Below are 18,397 nucleotides of genomic sequence, written 5' to 3' on the forward strand. Positions count from 1 at the left end.
TCATCTATTCCACTGCCGTCTAAGTCTACTTGAGTTGACAACCTTGTTATTTAGGATTATTTCTCATGATAGATGGGTTATTTACAGCAATTGTTTCCCAAAGATGTACATAGTACAATTTTAATGAATTGTCAGCAGTTTGGGATCACAAGTCTCAGAGTGTATTTGTTTGGTCTTACCCATTTATCTGCAAATCAATGAATTCAGAGTGTCTCCAACATACGGTTCCATTAACAGCAATGTTGAATAATAATTATTCTATTCTTCCTTTTAGAGTTCTCTCTGAAATGTAACAGTTCTGACTGCATTTTTGATTGGCATTTCATGTATGTTTGATAGAACTCTTCAATCAGTTTGCTTGACTAAGAATAGTGGAAACTCACAGTGTCACATCTAAACCAGTGTGTCACCCAAAGACTATTTTCACTATTTAAATGCATGGATGCTAAACTGTGCTCCTCTCAGGTCTTGTGCTGTCACATAAATCACCTACTTTGAACACTGATTTGATATGCATAATCACTGTTTAACGGTAGTATCTTCTAAGAAGGCTATTTTATGTAAGTGAAAATAAGTGTAGGACAAGTATATGGTTTTCTCTAATAAGCAAGCTATTCTGATGACCCTGCCCTAATAGCATAATTGCATTCTGTATGGCCTCTTCTCAGCAGTAACTGACAATTACAATCTGCATATGGTCCAGGTCCTGATAGGAGAATTTTGAAAGTACAAAGCTAGGCTTTTCTGAACTGCAGTTATGGTCAAGCTCTAGGATAAGGGAGGGTAGACCTCAGGTTTTACTCATTTTCCAGTTTTTACCACTGGTGCTGAAAAAACAGTTGCAGTCTTTATTGGTGGAGGGAGGTGGGAAAAGGAAAGCTAAGGAGGGAATGGGAACTGTCATCTGTTTATCTCTTGGTGTGTTTTCCTGTTAACATATTAGGTGAAAAGCATAACCCAAGCATAAAATAAACTTAGAGCACTGATTTCGGCCCAAATATCCATTTAGAAGAGGCTGCTCTAACTTCAGCTACCTTTAGGACTGAATTTGAGCTGATGAAGTACTGCTGCAAGAGCTGTTTCTCTAAAACAATTTGGAATGCGGAGCCAAAGATGAAGCCATTTGGCCGTCATAAGAAATGAGAACAAAGCTTTTAGATTCAAGAGGATATAACTGTGGAACAATCTTGTAGAAGTGCTTGGGCAAATCTGGTTCGATAGTCCATAAGAAATATTACATAACCATCCTAATTTTCCATTTTTCTCCTCCACAAATTACATTTACAGTTGTAACACACATTCTATTTCCAGAATATTCTTATTCTCCCCTTACTGAAAAAGACTCTAGGAAGTCCTACCCCACCCAAAGTTTGGCCTCTCAAAAAAGGAACTAGGCAATTATGTCTGTAATTAGCTAAGCTATTGCTAGTGGTTTTATGCAGAGGGTGCTCAAATAGCCAGATTGCAGACAGTATATTAAAAAAAGACATATAATAGCCCCTACAGAACACCCGGGTTTTGAAGTGGCCCAAATAACCTATCCTAATGAATAGAATAGAATAGAATAGAATAGAATAGAATAGAATAGAATAGACCAGGTTGGAAGAGACCTTCAAGATCATCATGTCCAACCTATCCAACCCACCTAATCAATTAAACCATGGCACCAAGCTCCCCATCAAGTCTCCTCCTGAACACCTCCAATGATGGTGACACCACCACCTCCCCATGCAGCCCATTCCAATGGGCGATCACTCTCTCTGTATAGAACTTCTTCCTAACATCCAGCCTAAACCTCCCCTGGCGCAGCCTGAGACTGATGTGACTAAGCCCTGATGGGAAGGACTGGAAGGACAATTTCACTGCTATTGCATGTGGAATTTTTCTTCTGTAAACAACAGAGTCTCAGCTGTCTTGGGAATACTGTAGTCACTTCAAGAAAGAATAAAAAAGTTTGTAATTTTTTAGTTCATGACATGCACTTTTTTACTATACCAGAAGAGATTTAATGGAGTGGCTTTGGGACTGGAACAGAAATCTTTAGCTATTCAGAATTTTGTAGCTGATTTAACGTTCACCTAGAATTGTGATGCAGAGCAAGTAATTGCACATTAATGGCAATTACAATAACTAACAAGCATAATGAAGTGGTTTGCATATGCACTCATGGGGTTCTTGTGCATACAAATGATTTGTGCATTCTGGCATTTGATGTTACAAATTTTCTTCGTTGTATGTAAAGGAACTCTTTGGTATGTTGTTGCCATGCTTACTGCATTTTACACAATATATTATACTAAACATTCAAAGCACTTAAGCACACAATTCCTGTTGATAATATATTTCAAACAGATTATTTTACTTGGCTGACTGCTTAGCCAGACTGGATGAATAATACTCTTTTTTAAAGTCAAAGACTAATTCTTACATGTTTGTCTGGTTCTCTGCTAGATCAAGGACTGTCTTTTTGAGAGGTCTTGAGCACAAGCCCTACGAGGAGAGGCTGAGGGAGCTGGGGTTGTTTAGCCTAGAGGAGGCTCAGGGGAGACCTTCTTGCTGTCTACAACTACCTGAAGGGTGGTTGTAGCCAGGAGGGAGTTGGTCTCTTCTCTCAAGCAACGAGCACCAGAACAAGGGGACACAGTCTCAAGCTGCGCCAGGGGAAGTTTAGGCTGGCAGTGAGGAGAAAGTTCTTCACTGAGTCATTCACCTTTGGAATGTGCTGCCATGGAGATGGTGGAGTCACCATCCCTGGAAGTGTTCAAGAGGGGATTGGATGTGGCACTTGGTGCCATGGTTTAGTCATGGGGTCTGTGGTGACAGGTAGGACTTGATGATCTTTGAGGTCTCTTCCAACCTTGGTGATTTGGTGATTCTGTGTGATTCTTACTTACTAGGAATACAGAAATTTTAGAAACATGGTTTTGTAACTGAACTTTGAAAAAGGTCTTTGTGTCTTTGGGACCTTTCTTGAGAATTGAGCTGTGGAAGAAACTAGCACAGAGACAAAAAGTTGCCAGACTGCTTTTCTTCCTTCCATTTTGTTTCATTGCTTCAGTGTTCCTTTTTTATTTTAATTTTGTTTTGAAGAGTGAATAAGTCATGGTATTAAATGATTACCCTATTCCTGCTCTAGGAGTTCTTTCTTCAGTTTTGCAGCAGTCCCTTTATTTAATCTTATCACAGATAAATGTGGCAAATGCCCTGATTCCAAATTGGTGTGATTAAGACAGGGAGTGCTTACTCTGGAGCTGCATACTTCCAGGGTGTGGTCATGTCCTCAGAAGCAGAAGAGAACAAAATCTTCTCATTCACAAAATGCCAAATTTTAGTCTGAGTGACACCCAGGATGTCTGAATGAACCCACTTAATCTTGGTTTCTCCACACTCAAGATGTGCCAGCTCTTTTCCAGAATAAGCCAGAAAGACTTCTTAAAGAGACCACATTTGATGTGACTGTTCCCTAGGGTAAGGGATTTCCTCTGTCTATCTTCAGTTTGGGAAAATTCTACTAAGACTAGTCTTGAGGTGTCTGCCTAATCCATTTTACCATGAAATGGGAAAAAAGGAATGAGAAAGAATCCCCTAAATTCAGAGCACCAGCTTACATAGCAGGACAACTGAGGAAGTTTTAGCTGTATCAGTTGTATGGTTTGGCAGTTTTATCATGCGGCTAGACTCTTTGGGGAGAAGAATGACTCACTGCAGGAGAGACAGAGCCAATGATGGCCGAAAAGTTCTAATGATGCCCGGTTTTTGTACAAACAAAGTGCAAATCCATTATATTCTGCTTTCCTTTAATTAATTAGTCATTCATTACCCAATGTGCTATCAATTAAGCCTCTCTGAAGAAATTTTTAGTATCTTCCTTTTATTCATAATATCAGTCTTGGATTGAATGCCTGAATCGTTACAACAGGTTTAGAGAATACATCATAATCTGACTCTTTACAGGATGACCCAGGGCTCTGAGAACATCATTAAATCATGTTTTAGCGGACAGACCAGCTCCTCACATTGTGCATCCTCAGTGGTCTTGTCCAAAGTCATAATGGTTATGGTTCAGCCTAAAATCAGTTACCACAAACGTCTCAATATGCATGTCTCAGTACACACAGAGTCAGCCTGTGCTGGAATGAAGCATGTAGGAAAATCCCCAAAGTATCCATGTTTATTAAAAACATAAATTCTTATTTCAGTGCATTTGCAAATAGGTATCATATGGCCACATTAGTCTGGGAGCACACTCAAATGTTTCAATCTATTCTAATTTGGCTAATTTCTGCTAAAGTTATTGTGGTCTCTTCCATTTAACAACGTTAGGCAACATCTGTACAAAACAACATTGGAATAACCAAGCATATGTTTAGCACACATGCAAATAAACTTAATTAAGAGTTGCATACAGTCACAGAGTAAACTAACATAAGGTATTGGACTAGAACTGAGCAATGTTAGTTGTATTTGGCTGTTGAACTCATACAATTTTGAACACTGCAAAAATAATCTAAACTTGTACAAATTGAGCTGATACAATCACGGGGAACATGCAGATAGAAAGTAAGGTGTATATATAACTACTCAACAGGAATTATTTGCTCAGCTGTAACAGATGTTATTGCATCTAACTAAAACAGTAAGGGCTATAAAAACAAATTTAGGTACCTCTATAACTTTAATTAGTAACTGCTAACCTTCCTAAATTTACTGCCTTCTTAACCAGTCCAAAACTCCTAAGACTTTTGTCTCCAGTTACCCAGATGGCCTGTAATGACTCTCAGATTGCATTTTCTTTAACTGATGCTGACTTGAAACATGAACAAGTTCTGTCCTCAAAAAATACAGAGACTGCTAAAAATAAAAATTAGACAGAAACCTCTCCTTACTTCTTTTTATAGTTGCAATTTGAATTCATGCATGGCAGTAGCTCTAAGGCAATTGAAGCTATTAGATCATTTTTAGTTCTACCTATTATGTGAGCTGTTTTAGAAGGGAGAAAAATCTCCTCAAATATATTTAAAGATAAAAGCAAAACATGAAACACAGCATTTTGAATGTGTGCCAGCATCTGCATCAATGACATTCACGAGCCAACTGCATTCTAGACCAATCCCATAGGGCCTGAATTCAGAGCCAGAACCACTGCAGAAAAACCTACCAGATTTGATGTGCATAGTTTTTTCATCTCCATTGTAGTGTCAGAAGGTGGTAGTCATACCTCCCAACCACAGTGCTTTATTTGTCATTACTTTACACCACTTTTTACCAGTCACAACAGCCTAAAGCAAAGGGTGGCCTTGTGCTCCAATAGGGGAAAACTGTTTTAAGTGGAAGCCACTCTTTTAGCTGCTGTGTGGCTGGTACCAAAAGTACTTGGCCACCTGTGATTTGTAATAGCTGGTGGAAAATGGGATCAGGATAGTTAACTCAAGCTGAGGAATTGGTGTGTTCTCTTTACTTATCTTTCACTTTCTCCCACATACACCTCCATTATCTTTAAAAAGTTTTAACTGCTTCTGTTGGGCAGAAAAGGAGGAGAAGAGAAGCAGGGTAGCTTCTTGTCAGAGTAATTGTCTTATTCTGTTTTAATTGAAATGACAGGGCTATGTACTCTCACACTTAGGAAAGCAATCTTGAATTGCTCTTGAAGAACCAGCCTGGAAAAGTCATCCAAATGCTGCACTTTCTGTGGAGGACTGGGGCAACGGAACACTCTCCTGCAAATAATGCTTGTTAGAGCTACCTTCTGGGCAGTGGGGAATGTTCACATCAAATGACAAAGTAATCTAGATGCTTACTTTGTTCCCATATACTAGAGGCGAATGTTTACCTAATGAAGAGGTAAAGAAAGAGACCTTTTGTTTTCCCTGAAGTGTCTAACAGTACTTGAATGAGTTGTGCAGCTATTTCTATTATATTTGTGTTTTCTAACCTGTGGTTATATGGGTGGTACCTATTTTATATACAGTGACTATTTTTAGCCAAAGGTGTTTTGCTTTGAAGAGCTCCCAACACATTCTGATTGGCCTTTTCCTCTGATCTGTTATAACCTCTTGGTTATAACCTCTTGGTTGACTTAGTGCACTAATGATGTTTTCCTGAGATACTTCTTTACCTAAGTCACATATTTGTGAAACAAGAAATTGAAATGTACAAGGACACTGGTGAAGAAGAACCCATATCTTAAATTTCATCTTTTAGTACAGCTGTGCAAGTGAGAATAGAAAAATATTTTTGCCAGCTCCCTGCATCACATGATTTCAGACACAAAGACCTTCATTCTGTAGATGTAGTAGAAAGATGCTAAAACGGATTTCTTGTTAAAACCTACCATTCACACTGTTATTCTAATACAAGAACATCTGTGTTTTCATGAACAGAAGTCACGTGTTGCTAGAGTAAAAGCTGAAAAGATCTTTTAGTTTCCATTGAGGAAAACAGTTGAACTTCCATCTACTTCAAAGAATATATGTACTCCTGACCATTTTAATGGGTGTCTCTAGTAAATCTGAAGGCTAGAAGATCAGTTGTCATGGGAACTGGCAACAGATGACTCAAGAAAACAAAATTAAATGTTGGCTTGATGTCAACAGCTAATCTAGTGCCCTGCCAGCTGAAATCACAGTTAACACGAACCATGCCTAACAAGCTGTGATTTGAACAAAGTTGCAGCTGAAGATAGTTTCTCACCTCATGAACAGGAGAACATTTTAAAAACTGAAACTAATAAGAGGACCCAACATGTTTAGAAAGAGGGAAACTTAAAAAAACCCACTGTTTGTAATTGCTGAGTTGGAGCCTTAACAGCTGTAAATCAGACTTTCTTCTTTGACATCAGAATCATGATATCAAATTAATTACCATTTCAAGATCTGTCTTAGCATTTTCAGAATCCATAAGATTGATTTGTGCTGGGACACAGTCCAAAAATTGTTTCAGATTGTGGTTTTAGTGCATCTGTTATCTAGCAAACCCAATTTTTATGCTATGAGCTATTCTGCAAAGGAACAACTTTAAGCATATAATTTTTAGACTTGGAATTAAGTAAATACTAATTTTCTAAAGAATCATATCTGGCTTCTTTTGTCCATCATCAGTAGACTTCAAGGCCTAAAGGGCTACATGAAGAACTGTATTTCAGAGATACATAAAATTTGTGTTTTATATTCAGTGATGGAAAATACAGTCTGTGTTAAGAACTAATACTTGGCTTCTGCTAGTGACTGTTAAATTAGCCCATATGGAGTGTAATAGAAAATAGAACAGTCTTGAAATAACATAAGAGTGTGTTTAGAGCTTGTTTATATAAACATGGGCTATGAAAATCCATGCAGTTTAATTTATGAAAGTACAGTGGATTAATTAACTATTACAATCTATGTGGACACTCATATTGAGAATTAAAGAGAGCTGAATTTAATTTAGCTTTATTCTTTTCCAAAGTAAATGAACCTAAATTGAATTAAGATTGCTTTAATTCTAACAGAGAGTATTCATGCAAATTTGGCGTGGTTTAATTAAGCCACTCCAAGCATATACAGATAATTTGGATTAGACTTTGTAAGCTTTGCCCTGAAGCAAAGCCCTTAGATTCACATAAAGGATAACTTTTAGGCTGAAATATCTTTGTATGCAATACTATACCTGTCTGGTCACTTGTACATGTACAGTGATTGACTTTTGGTTTGGGGATTTCCTGTATGCCTCCTTGCCATGTTCTCTAGCGATACTACAGATTCTAGGCTACTGCCTTGGGAACATTTTCTAACCTTACTGCAGTTTTAGGGTTTTTTTGGGCTGCATACCAGAATTATCTACCACCCCAGCACAATAACCTGCACACCCAGTTGGAAGTTTTAGAAGTTTTACACTGTCATTGTGGCTTTGTTGTCACTGGTGGGTTGCCAAAGTCTTGTTCAGAACCTCTGACAATTTATTCTCCCATAAATTAAAGCACTTTTTGGCTTGTAATAAATCATTAGGACCTCATTTACCTTTTTACCAGTACAAAATATATAGTTGCCTTCTAAGCATTTCACATGCATCTAGATCAGTTTAAGGTTGGGAATAGATTAATCTCAATCTACCCAATGCATTTCCATGTTTCAAGTTCGCATTCAAAGGAAATATAAGTCAGCTAAACACAGAAAGAATCTTTAGGTTTGTTGAAGACTAGATGTATCTGTGTAAGGGAGTGGAAATGGCTATCTACCTGTCTGCAGGTGAAGCCTGCAGGTGAAGCAATGGCTTCCCCTACATTGTTCTGTTTTAAGACTCAGCTCAACAGGGTGCTGGGCCATCTCATTTAAATCACACTACCACCTAGAAAGGTTGGACCAAATGATCCTTAGGGTTGCTTCCAACTGGCATTCTGGAATTCTACAGGCTGTGGGGGAGTCCTGAGCTGACCTTGGTGCTGAACACTGCAGTGGTCTTCCCCTGGAAGCTATGAATACATCACTGAGACTGCCAGTGCTAGCGCTAGATCTGTGTTTCTGAGGACTTATACAATGTATGGCATGGCTTATGCTTATTATCTGATTAATGTAGAGCCAGTCTCAAATTCATATAAGCATTTTTGAAGGAGGCTGATAAAGAGGGGCCTAAATCAGCAGTCCATGAAAGCGTTATTAGACTAAATTTCAACAATTCATGACATGCTGATTTGGATCTATTTCTATACTTAAAAATATTAGTCAGTGTTTGTCCTCAGAGTTATGAAAATGTGGTTTCAAGGGTATAGAATGTGTCATGTGCACTATGCTTATATTCAGTTGTTTAATGGTTTATCCTTTACAGAGAGGGCAAAAGTCCATGGTTTCAGAACTGACTGCAAACAAAATGTGTACTTTTATACAGTGTACAAATTGCCTTCTCATTGATTCTTCTCTTGAAAGATCACGAGGCAAGAGAGATTATGAAGGGTCTTATTATGGGAGAAGAGATAGGAGAAAATATTGAAGGGAATTACAGTTCAGTGTTACTGCTTTTGATATAGTTCTTTTCACTTGTTTTTATGTTGGATGATGCAAAAATGAACACCCATATTTCAAGTGATATGCTATGTGACAGTGAATGTTAGAAGTTACAAAGATCTTATTTTAACAGGTGAGAAGAGAAATACATGTTGTGTGTGTTATTATGTCCAGAGAATGGCAACAAACTTGGTCATGGCTTTGGAGCACAAGCCCTATGAAAAGAGGCTGAGGGAGCTGGGTCTTGCTTAGCCTGGAGAAGAGGAGGTTCAGAGGAGACCTTATTGCTGTCTACAACTACCTGAAGGGAGGTTGTAGCCAGGTGGAGGTTGGTCTCTTCTTCCAGACAACCACCAACAGAACAAGAGGACACAGTCTCAAGGCATACCAGGGGAGGTTTAGGCTGGATGTTAGGAAGAAGTTCTTCATAGAAAGAGTAATTTGCCATTGGAAAGGGCTGCCCAGGGAGGTGAAGTCATCATCAGTGGAAGTGTTTAAGAAGAGACTGGTGAGGCACTTGGTGCCATGGTTTAGTTGATTAGATGGTGTTGGATGATAGGTTGGACTTGATGATCTCAAAGGTCTTTTCCAACCTGGTTAATTCAATTCTATTCTATTCTATTCTATTCTATTCTATTCTATTCTATTCTATTCTATTCTATTCTATTCTATTCTATTCTATTCTATTCTATTCTATTCTATTCTATTCTATTCTATTCCATTCCATTCCATTCCATTCCATTCCATTCCATTTGTAAAGCTTCCCTCAAAAATTAATTTGAAGCTCAAACTAGCAAGTTCAATTGCAAAGACAAAAATTCATCCCAAGAATTTAAACAGTACCAGTTGCTGGCTTTTCAACAATTGTTCCACATCTGCTGGTTGCATTTTTTTTTTGTACTGAACCAAAATGAACCTGACTTACTATTTCTTGTTTTACAAAAGTTCCTGTAGCAGTCTAGAATAGTGGATAATTTATAGGCTTCTAAGCTTTTCCAACTATGGTCAAGTGGAATTTATGTTGTATTTCAGTGTTTCTGCCTGAAGGTCAAAAGCATACTTTTGGGACATCTGTAAAAACACAAGTAAATAATTGATGGATGTGGACATGGATTTTATTTGTAAGGGTTACATAAAAAGATCATAGGATCACAGGGTGATTCAGGTTGGAAGGGATTGCAGAAGATCATCTAGTCAAACATGAAGGAAGAGTCCCTAGTTTCTCAGAGGATGCTGTGCTTGGAAAAGAAACTAAATTATGAAGCTGTATCTTGTGACTGCAGAAACAAGTGTATAGCCTGATTACACTTCTTTATTTTGTCAAATTCCTTAGGATGAGCTCTTACTCCTGTAGATATCATTGCCAGCGAAATAAAAAATGCAATGTTAGATCTTTCACTTCTTTTGGAGTAGTACTTATGTATAATCAGTTTAGAGTCAAACTATTCGGCTTTCATTCAGAGGGTGATGCTTTGCTGTGGAGATAATCACAACAGTGGTCAACAGAAGTATGTATGAGGTAGTGACGTGGGTGAGCAATACTGGCAGAATCTACCCCTTGCATTAATTACACCTTGATCCTCACACTCAGCTGTGTATAGCCACAGTAGCTAATAAGCTGTGTCAGTGACAGCTCTACCAATTGATAATGTTTTCTCTCCCTGTATTCATTTACAGGGTTATAAAAAGTATTGAGAGAAAGCTCTTGAGCTCTGACATTACTGCAGTTGGAATACTACATTTATCTTTCCTCACCTATGCCGTTAAGACCAGGCTTAATGATTTTAATAATAGCTCAGCATTGCATTGTGTGGCTTCTGATTGAAAAACTAACGTGGAATGAAAAAAGCAGTGGTACACTGTTGAAATAATCATTTCAGATCTATGTAAAACAGATACAGTGCTACATATACTCCAGTTGCTGGATTATGAATCTGGAGTCTTGACTTGTGCTGGGAATAGGCAGCAGCTGACCTCTCAGCACAAATTACTTAATCTTTTCTTCCCTCTTACAGAGGGTAACAGAGTAGCTATATAAAGTCACATATAAAAGATATAAATGCAAACAGAAAACATATTTAAATTCCCAGACTTTCACCATTTTGCTGTTTCCCCCTTAGAATCATTTCTGGGCTTGGATGGGATTTCATACAATTCAGTTGCATAACAACCTTTCAGTGAACCATTAAATTGCTTACACATACAACAAATTTTTATGACAGATGATAAAAAAATTGCAAAAGGCCTCATTGAGAAAATAAAAGGAACTCATTGCCACATTTAAGAAACAAAAATACCCAAAGTAAGGTGGTCAAGAAGCACAGGGATAGTGGTATAGTAGTTTTGTAGCTTTTGAAAATACTTTTTAGGACATTTTAAAGATATTTCCAGAAATATATTGGAATATCTGGTCTCATTTCTCTACTCATTATAATGTGTAATTCCAAATCAGAAGAGGTTACAGATGTTATTTACTGAAGTAGTAACAAAGTGCTCCGAGCATGTTAAGTGTATTCAAATGAAAAAGGCTTTAAAATAAGAGATGTCTTCAAGTTTGTGACAACAGGGGAACAAGTATTTCATTCTGTAGTCTTTCTAAATTTAGTCTCAAAGGTTCTGGTTTAAAGAGAAGTCATTTCCAATTTTTATAAATATATCTTTTCTGTAGGTATTCATTACATCTGATAGAAGAAAGTCTCAAAATTGAGTTCAAACACAATTTATGAGTAAGAAATACTGAATAAGTTATAGCCCTAATTTCACCTAATTTAAAACCTGTTTAAGAGAGATTCCTCAAATGCCAATCTTTCTTCGGTGTGAGTGCTTCAAAGAGTCTGCTGATTCTATTTGAAGAGTTCTAAAATTAGCACTTAGCATTCTGATAGACAGATTTTACATGATGATTTTTTTTTTTTCTTGAAAACAGGAATTGGAAGCAAAACACCTTGAATTTTCAAGAGATAATCTAGTCAGTCTGCCCCATCCTTCCTCAATGGGGAAACAAGCTTTTTTGGTACCCATAGTTTTGTATGCCAAGTCTCTGCTAGATCAATTGCTCAAGTAATTATCTGGTAACTTTGACAATTTAATTTCTTTTTATTGAAAAGCTTTTAAATGAACTGCACAATAAAACAAGATGGAAAGATGGAATGTTGCCCAGTTTTAATGAAAGGGGTCATAATTTGGTACCAGCAAAGAATACCTTAGATGTTAGCTGTAATGCAAGAAGATCTATGATCTCATAAATAAACTAATGTCTTCTAATACAGAAATACAATAATAGCTGAAATATAGAATCTAATACCAAAAACTATTACCACATGTACACATTTTTATATGAAATATTTAGGATGGTTTACAAAGTTCACAGCTGCCTAAACATGAGCCAGCAGTGTGCCCAGGTGGCCAAGAAGGCAAATGGCATCCTGGCCTGCATCAAGAATAGTGTGGCCAGCAGGAGCAGGGAAGTAATTATGCCCCTGTACTCTGCACTGGTTAGGCCACACCTTGAGTACTGTGTCCAGTTCTGGGCCCCTCAGTTTAAGAAGGACATTGAGACACTTGAATGTGTCCAGAGAAGGGCAACAAGGCTGGTGAGAGGCCTTAAGCACAAGCCCTACAAGGAGAGGCTGAAGGAGCTGGGATTGTTTAGCCTGGAGAAGAGGAGGCTCGGGGGAGACCTTCTTGCTGTCTACAACTACCTGAAGGGTGGCTGTTGCCAGAAGGGAGTTGGTCTCTTCTTTCAAACAACCAGCACCAGAACAAGGGGACACAGTCTCAAGTTGTGCCAGGGGAAGTTTAGGCTGGAAGTGAGGAGGAAGTTCTTCACTGAGAGAGTCATTCCCCTTTGGAATGTGCTGCCCAGGGAAGTGGTGGAGTCACCATCCCTGGAAGTGTTCAAGAGGGGATTGGATGTGGCACTTGGTGCCATGGTTTAGTCATGGGGTCTGTGGTGACAGGTTGGACTTCATGATCTTTGAGGTCTCTCCCAACCTTGGTCATTCTGTGATTCTGTGATTCTGTGAAGTGTGTTTACTAAGAAAAGTTTAACAAAAACTTTTCCAGTACATGGACAGCACCACAGGGTGTGAAGGGATTTCAGATTGTTAAAGATATGTTTTAAAGAGGCATGAATCCACTGTAGAGATTATTTATGTATTCCTGCAGTGTAAATTGCTACTTCATATATTGAGGTATATAAATGAGAGTTCTGAGTATTATGTAAAAAAGCAATGGAAAAATCTGAATCTGGTGTTAAGCCATTCCAAGCTTTTGGGGAATTTTGCCCATCAGCAGGAGTACAAACCATCAACTCTTGTCAGTATGTTCATTCATGTTAGCTCAGTCTTGTATGAACATTTTTGACTTGCCTTGGTTACTGCAGTCAGCCTCAGAAGGCCTCCAGCAACCTGTGTGGCCATGATGCAACACCTCCCATTGGCGAAGAACGTGTTCTGTTGGCCTTAAGAGTAATGATTCATATAAACCTCTAAACAAGAAAAATTCTGGTTTATTTTTTGGCAAAGCATTTAAGAAGCTTTTTCCAGATATTCAAATGTGTGTGCCTAAATTTCAAGCATTTAGAAGCTTAGCAAAATGTGGTTTTAAAACTCAGAGACACATGTTTGTGCATAAGGCATCTGACAGATGAATCCTATTAACCTTGTTAAGACTGCATGCTTTAATTTATGCACATGTTTAGGAACTTTGCTGGGTCTCAGCTTCCTTCTCAATGAGATGGGACTCAACATCCTTTCTCTTATGTTACAACACTGAAGGAGCATTAGACTGTGAAGCACACGCCTGAGAGATGGTAATAGGAAGAACTTACTGAATAACAGATTAATGGATACTGATTGAAGGGTCAGGATAATGCTCACTGGCAAGCTTCTACTAAATATTAAAAGAAAAATCAGGATTTTTCCCCCCCCTACTTGTTTCATTAAGGATCTTTAAGATATTTCATCTGCCACATTACAGATGTATTTGCATAAAAACAGTCAGGAAAGCCAGATTAATCAAAAAGCAAAGTTCCCAAATTTCTGGACTGCATCCTCCTCTAGAGAGAATTAGATACTTCTGAAATGCAAAAATTAAGCCCAGGAAATGTAAGGAAGTCCTTAATTGGGTCATATATATATATATACACACACATCTATACATACACACACACACACACAATGTTGACCTAAGTTACGCCATTGACATTAATTATAAGACTCCCAATGATGTTAATTGTCACTGAAGCAGTACTTCATTTAACTTGCTTTAAATTATGCCTCAGGGATTAAATAACAGGTTTTCTGTTGAAATCTTGTTTATGACTGAAGGGTTGTGCCCCTGTTTTACATATGTTCATTGAATTAGCATAGATCAATCTTATATTATCCATATGATTTGTGTGCTGCTTTCAGAAGAAGCAATTTACCTGAGTTGTAATGGCGCATTCACTTACTAAACTATTCTGGAAAGAAAATGTGCATGGATCTATAAGAAAACTCAGTAAGAGAAAAAGAAGTTAGTAGCTATTTCATGGGACAAAAAAAGGACCATGGTTTAGTTTAAATTCATAAGATTCTTCCAAATTTTTGTTCAGAGTTTCTCCCCTTTTGGAGAAATCCTGGATGTTCACTAGCCATTTTAAGGGCAAGAGGTGTGCTCAGTGCTCCAAAAAGGAATTGTTTGCCAGAACACTGTTCCAAGAATTACATGACCTAATATCTGCAGAAGCAGACAGTGCTTGGTTTATTTAAAAGATACTTTCCTTTAGCACTGAAAAATTATTACTTTGGAGCACGAGTTTAATGTCCAACATTTCCATCTACTAAGAGGTGTAAAATAATACTGCTCAATAGTAGAGACAAGACATTTCTGAGCAATCAACACAGAGCTGAGGCAGCTGCAGAATGAGATTTCAACAAAGAACTGTGAATAGTGATTGTATTTGAAAGCGTACAAAAATTGCTGTACCTGTGGCTTTGGCCAGTTCTGTGCAGAAACCTTGCAAGCAAAGATCTTCTCAGACAAGAACTGTTTCTCATTTTGATCTTATTTTCTGCATCATCAGCGTAGAATGCTTGAACTGAACAGTCATTGTGGTTTAAAGTCTGCTTTTGCCTTCATGCAAGAAAGCCAGTGTTTTTAAATTTAGATGGTAATAATATGTTCCCAGTGACAAAATAATGTACAAAACCATTCTGAGATATGGCTCACTTGAAGCTGAGAGTACTGCAGCTGTTCACTGAGAGTCCTCTCCTGTTTCTTTTAAACCTAGAGCATCTGTCTTTCCAAAACACTTCAGTGTTAAGTCTCCCTAATGAAGACATTTAGGATTGCAGGAAGACTGTTTTCCTGCATTTTGGGAAGTACGATTGAGCCTGGGTAGGGACTAATATGAAATCTAAATAGTCTAGAAAAAATAGGGGAAAAGCCCAGAACAGGCTTTCACTACTGTAATTTAAGATGGAATCTTTCCAAACAGTGCTGAAGCAATTTGCTGACAGTGCTGGAAGACAAAATTGCCTTGGGAGAAAGGAATCACAGGTTTGATGTGGTAGCTGACTGAAGTCAGAGTGAGGTTAGAGGCACTTTATTGACCAAAACAACTCCAGTGTGTTTGTTTCTGGTGTTAAACCAAGTGTGGAGGCCACCAGCATTTCCAATGAAAAATCTGTATTGGTTAAGCATTGACTTCCAGCTTCTTCTACAGGAGAGGAAAAAAGAAACTTCTGCAACAGAGAGAAGTTGATTTGCAGATTTTCATCTGGTTCTTCATTTAGAAAACTGAGCCCAATTCTGAGCATTACGTGGGCTTTCACAGTTGCATACAGTATACTATTAATGATCCGGGCTCCTGTCAGAGAAGACATGATTTTCATGGTTAAAATAGGAAACACATTCATCTGTTTTACATAATATCAACAGACCTGGATAGAGCCCAAAGAGTCCATCCTTGTATATCTATGCAACTTGAAAAGAAAAAAGTGAAGGGTTTCAAGGGAGAACAGCAACAGAGGGTGAAAGGAAAAAAACATTTTCTTCCTCGTACTGAGCTGCTGCGTTCTGTGTGCTCCGAGCAACAGCAGCCCTCAGAGGTAAGTAGCAAGGAATAGAAGAAATGAATAGAAAAATGGATGAATACTTACTTCCTGCTACTGATGCCTTATTTTGTTAAACTGATCTATTGTATTTGCTTGGAGTTTTAACTGAGGTGGGTGGATATTACATACTGTGAAGCTTTGGGCATTTTAAACATGTTTCTGAGGGTATGCAGCTAGCTTTTAACATTAAGGAATTAGGACCATTGTGATGTTTTGCTTGTGAAAAAAATACGCAAGAATGTGTTATCTCTGTGATCATTTGGAGTGTAGAAAAAAATAGCTGGAAAGTGAGGTTGTTCTTTCATACTTAATGCTCTGAGAATCATGCATTTCATTACCGTGAACGTATTCCTCCAAAACTCAGAATCAGAGATGGTTCTGGCAGACTAATTGCATAACTATTACATGTGCTCCATTTCAATATCGATATGCACATTTTCAGAAGGGAAGAGGGATTTATGTCTACAGTTATCTTGCAGAGAAGCTGGAGGAGGATGTGCAGGGAATGGGGAATTTCTCCAACTGTAAGTGTCACAATGCTTTTTAGTTCAGATATGTATTGGATAGCAGGTCTCTTTCCTCCTGGCACTGGTGAGAAACAGAGTGTCTCTGAAAACTCCAACAGTGTAAGAAATTTATTTCTAAGAAAGCTTTAAATCTGGTCAGGTTGTCTTAACAGTTGCCCAGTGTGCCTATAACTCCATTTTGCTGTATAGTTTGAAGATGCATGATGTTTTCTTGCTTCCTAGTACTTAAGACATTGATGTATGTTCATTTTCAACCTGCAGCTGAAAAAATGAGTTGAACAGAAATGTATTGTTTTGTAAAACAGGAACTGTTTCAATAACATACAGAACAACTTATTGAAGCATGCAGAAGGAGATACTTTTAGAAAACCAAATCTGGATGTGCATTATGATCAAAATCGAGTGCTTGGTGAAATTAAATTCACATACTTAAAAAAAAAAAGGAGTCATCAATTCCCTTCCTCTCTCACTCTTCCTACACATTATTCATCTGGTATGTGAGAAGCTGTTCTGTGGCTTCCACACAAAAGCAAAATGAAAAGAAAACCAAAAGATGTTTTAGTTAAATAATGATTATTCTTCAGGATCTTTTTAAAGCACAACATGAAACGTTCCCCAGATACTGAGAAAATATCACATACGTACTTTCAGATAATTATATACCGGAAAGCCACTATATTAAGAGCGTGTTATTAAGATTTTAAAGGCTAGCACTAAAAAACTTAGGAAATGCCAGAATTGTGGTTGCCTGGGCAGCCTTCATTTGGTTCCTTGTGCATATGCATTATGATGCAGCCTTTTAAGTGCATGATCACACAGATTTTTCTCCATTAATCTATGAAGGCAGAAGTATTAATATACTCAGAAGACTTTTTTTGCAGTACCTATCACTACACTTCCTGCTCTACAAAAGCCCTAAGCTGCATGGGGGTGACGAGTGTCCATCTTACATAGTTGAGGAGCCTGCAGAACATCAGGGAAAGAGTGAAAAATACTGATTTTTGGCTGCCTTGCTTGAGATGTATACTATGATTTTCCACAACGATTAGATATGGCAGCATTTTAGATGCTTAGAGAATTCTGTTGTGGTTTCTTACCTACCTGAAGACTTGCATGTCAACTGTTGTTTCAAATATCTGGAAATTCTAGCTCCAACTCTTTCCTTTTTGGTCTTAATCCTATACTTCACCATTCCCAGGCACACGTTTTTTTCTCTTAAATGTAAAGTTGTGACAGAGTTTTAAGACATTCATTGAAGATAAAGTCAACTAAGAAGTTGCTTTAGCTATTTCCACTCAGCTGCTTGGCCTTCATTTTTCACCCTGTGAATGATTTCTGAGGCAATGCTGTGAATTGTAGCACTGAAAAACACGGTAAGAGGACCATTGAGAAAAGGGTCCTCTTATACACATTATACACATTAAGGGGTTAAGGAGGCTTTTGGTCACTCATGAGGTAACATCTTCTTTAAGTAAGCCTAGATACAATATTTTAATCTCCTTTTAAATGAACAATATGGTTAGTCAGTAGATTTAACCTATCAGCTGTAATTCCTGCTGTCTCCAATCCTCACACCTGTATGAATGCATAGTGGCTGTATTGTAAGCATTAAGTGTTAGACACGAGTTGCTATGAATGCTAGATTATTACTGGTATTGCAAGTTGATAAATTACACCTAGTTAACTTTTGGATCTCAAATGTGTAGAAATATATTTTCTACCACTAAGCCCTTGGTTTTGCTGGAAATCTGGGGCTATTTTGCAATTATAGAGCAACACTGAGATAACACAATGT

The 18,397-nt window shown here is 37.9% G+C and overlaps 1 protein-coding gene across 4 annotated transcripts in view; it reads left to right on the top strand.

Moving 5' to 3' along the window:
- PHACTR3 (phosphatase and actin regulator 3) overlaps positions 1 to 18,397 on the top strand; it is a 115,727-nt gene that overhangs the window by 16,791 nt on the left and 80,539 nt on the right. The window contains exon 1 of one of the 4 annotated variants that reach the window (XM_068150042.1): positions 15,876 to 16,069. The exons of 2 other annotated variants lie outside the window; for them this stretch is intronic. The gene's annotated coding sequence lies outside the window, so the exon portion shown is untranslated. Of the gene's footprint in view, positions 1 to 15,875; positions 16,070 to 16,589; positions 16,600 to 18,397 lie in introns of those variants that run through there. One more of the 4 variants, XM_068150043.1, reaches the window with a different exon arrangement.

Source organism: Melanerpes formicivorus, unplaced genomic scaffold, assembly GCF_026170545.1.
Source record: "Melanerpes formicivorus ecotype bairdi unplaced genomic scaffold, bMelFor1.0.p_v2 SCAF_19, whole genome shotgun sequence".
Classification (NCBI taxonomy): Eukaryota; Metazoa; Chordata; class Aves; order Piciformes; family Picidae; genus Melanerpes; species Melanerpes formicivorus.